A 3,849-nucleotide genomic window follows, 5' to 3' on the forward strand; every position below is an offset into this window, starting at 1 on the left:
TGAACTGTTATTTACTTAAGTGATGTTTTTAATTAATCTAGCATCCAGAATTATTTATTGAAGTAAGAGTTAAGTTTATTTAATGTTGCTTCTTAAATAGTTGCTGGAATAATAAATGCTTGAGTTGAGTTCATCTATTTAAGTTGAATAATTATTGTTGATATGTGTTTAATATGCTTAATAAGTTCATTTTAATGTTCTTTCTTGCAGGAGTTATTTTCGGCTCACAACGGTTACTTTTCAAAGCTGTTACAAATTTAAATGAGGTGACCTTTCAAGTGCTAACTGAACACAAATGAAGTTGCTGTTACAAAGGGGGTTAATAATCCATTAAAGGATGTTTTAAAGAGTATCTTATACTCCTTAAATTCGGCAGCAACCCTTTTAGCTTTCTACTATTTTGTTCTTTTAAAAAAAATTTCAACATTCAAATCTTCTTTAAGGAGATGATGTCCATTCGGCTACCCATGGGACAACTCAAGAGTCAATTTCAAGCTTTCATGAACATTCATTCAGCTGAATTGAAGAGAATTCAATGGAGAAGTTATTTGTTTCAAGAATGCCAAGAGTCTTGAATTTTAAATCAGCTTTTAATTGTACAATAAGTGAATGCTTGAGACTATTTGGCTACCTTATTTTAGCACTATAAATAGGTGTATTCAGACTTTGTAAAGGACAACTTTGATCAATTTGAATGAAATTCTATTCATTTGGTGAGAATTACTTTTCTTCAATTTTGTACGAAGACTTGTTGGCTTATCTACAAAGCTAGTGGCGTCAACTCGTTCTTTGTTTTATCCCAAACTTATCACTTTAATAAAATGTGGCGTTCGAACCCTATACCGAGGTTCCTATCTTTCTAAATAGTGGGTCAAGGTTTTCGTTAGAATTTTCTATCCATCTCATTAAACGTATAAGTGTTGGGTCGACACTTACTAGTGTTGGTTCTTACTTGTTTCTTGAGCCAATTTTCTTTCTTTCATTTTTCCATAACCGAACACATCCATTTAGTCATTTTCTGAACCCTTGTTGTTTTAAAATAATATTGAGCCTATTTCACCAATTTTATTTACTAGCTATTCATTTGTTCCTTACTTCATCGTAGACGATCGGGCAACACAAATACGACTCGACTCAACACCGAGGCAGTTCGTATCATTTGGTATCAGAGCTATTAAAACGTGAAGTACGGACTTACGAAGACAACCCATAATAGGTTCTTGAAGTGCAAAAAAATCGAAAAAAAAATTCAAGTTGTATTGCAAGTTTCTCATTGTTTTTGAAGTTTTGAAAAAAATGAAATTTCAAAAAAAAAAGTGTTAGAAATTTCCCGACTCACAAAGAATTGATTTCCTGCCCCCAACTCTTCTACCTCAACGCCACTCTCAACCTACCCTATTCATATTCATTCTTCCCTTTGTTTCCCAAATTTGTGACCGACCCCTAAGCCTACGATTAAGCCTTGGCAAGTCTGCTTACAAAGTCACGAGAAAAGAAGAAGTGGAAAAAGGCACGAGAGCGTGAGCACAATAGAAAGGAGGTAAAAGCCAACATACGAGTGCAAACACGAGCGTGAGTTTTATCATTTTCTTTCTTTCCGAGTGAATATAAGGTTTGTTGTGAGGTTTTAATTATTATCTTTCTTTAGTTCTGATTTGTTTAATTTGTTTTATGTCACAAAATTTCTGATCAAAATATGGAGGAGCGACAAGAACGACAACCTGTTCGAAATGTTCTAAACCTTAATCTTCAAGCCATGTTACGCGAGGTGGAGCGACTCTTTGACCGGAAGCTTGAGCCTATACAAGAAAGTTTGGACATGGTTGAAGAGAGAGCACGTCGGAGAAGGACACCTCAAAGTCCCCCTAGAAATCGTGGCCAACAACAATTTAATGAAGATGATCCGCTTGAACTTAGTGAGGCTGAAAGTGACGAAGGGTCCAATGTGAGTGTTCAACAAAGAGAACAACGAAATCAAGGCCAAAAAGATCTAAGATGAGAAGATGATGATCTCAAGAATACAAAGTTGTCAATACCTCCTTTTCAAGGCAAATCTGACCCTGAGGCACATCTAGAGTGGGAGAAAAAGATTGAATTGGTATTTGATTGCCATAAATATTCTGAGAATAAGAAGGTTAAACTAGCCGCAATCGAGTTTTCTGATTACACGATGATCTGGTGGGATCAATTCACCACTAGTCGAAGGCGTAACGGAGAAAGGCCTATTACCACCTGGACTGAAATAAAAGCAGCAATGTGACGGCGGTTCATTCCTTCGTATTATCATCGAGAACTTCATCAAAAACTTCAAAATCTTTCTCAAGGAACTAAAAGCGTAGAAGATTATTACAAGGAAATAGAAGTGGCGATGATTCGTGCGGATGTACAAGAAGACCGCGAGGCAATGATGGCTCACTTTCTAGCGGGACTCAATCATGATATTGCTAGCATAGTCGAACTTCACCATTATATTAAGGTGACGGACATGGTACACATGGCCATCAAAGTGGAAAAACAAATGAATTGAAAAGATGCTACTCGAGGTTATTCCACTACAAATTCTTCAAGATGGGGACAAGGCGTTAGCAAAAGTTTTCTATCAAAATGAACAAAGGAGTCCACAGTGTTGCCCAAAACAAACAAGCCTTTGGCTGAATCAAGCAAAGGAAAAGCCATTGAGAGCTCGTCCAACCGTTCAAGAGATATCAAATGCTTTAAATGTTTGGGGAGAGGACATATCGCGAGTCAGTTCCAAACTAGAACACCATGATATTGCGTGCTGATGGTGAAATTGAAACGGGGGATGAAGAGGAAGATGAGGCCGAATTGAATTTTGACGAAGAAGAGGATTTGGAACACCCTGTTGAAGGAAAGTTGCTTGTAATCAAATGAAGTCTAAGTCTTCAAGAAGTGGAGAACGAGAAAAAACGAGAGAATATTTTCCATTCGAGATGCCAAATCCAAGGTAAAATATGTAGTATTATTATAGACGGTGGAAGTTGCACGAATGTGGCAAGTACTTTCATGGTGGAGAAGTTAGGATTGCCAACCACCAAAAATCCGAGCCCGTACAAACTTCAATGGCTCAATGATGGAGGTGAGCTTAAAGTCGTGAAACAAGTTCTTGTTACTTTCAAAATTGGAAAATATTCCGACGAAGTTCTATGCGACGTGGTGCCTATGCATGCAGGCCATTTGCTGTTAGGACGACCATGGCAATTCGATCGGAGAGTGGTTCATGATGGCTATACCAATAGGTATACCTTCAAGTATTGTAGGAAGAAAGTGACACTTACACCGTTATCCCCAAAGCAAGTATACGAGGACCAACTCAAACTCAAAACTTCTGTTGGACAAATGCAAGAAAAAGATAAAAAGAGTGTGAGTGGAAAAGAGAAGAAAAATGAGAGAGCTCGAGGTAAAAATTTAAAAGAAAGTGAAAAGGCAGCAATAGAAGAAAAAATGGAGAAGAAAAAAACATTGAGAAAGTGAGTGTGTTTGCAAAAGCGAGTGATGTTCGGAGAGCATTAACCTTGAGGCAACCTATATTTGTACTCATGTACAAAAAAATTTTGCTGAACACTAACGAATTACCCAAAGATCTACCTTCTTCTATGTTGTCTCTTTTACAGGAATTCGAGGATGTTTTCCCAGATGAAGTGCTTAGTGGATTGCCTCCCATTCGAGGCATCGAGCACCAAATTGACCTAGTGCCTAGAGCCGCACTTCCTAATCGGCCTGCTTATCGAACTAATCCGGAAGAAACTAAGGAGTTGAAAAAACAAGTTGCTGAACTTATGGATAAAGGTTACATCCGAGAGAGTCTTAGTCCTTGTACGGTGTCGGTTC

The sequence above is a fragment of the Gossypium raimondii genome, chromosome 9 (assembly GCF_025698545.1).
Source record: "Gossypium raimondii isolate GPD5lz chromosome 9, ASM2569854v1, whole genome shotgun sequence".
NCBI lineage: Eukaryota > Viridiplantae > Streptophyta > Magnoliopsida > Malvales > Malvaceae > Gossypium > Gossypium raimondii.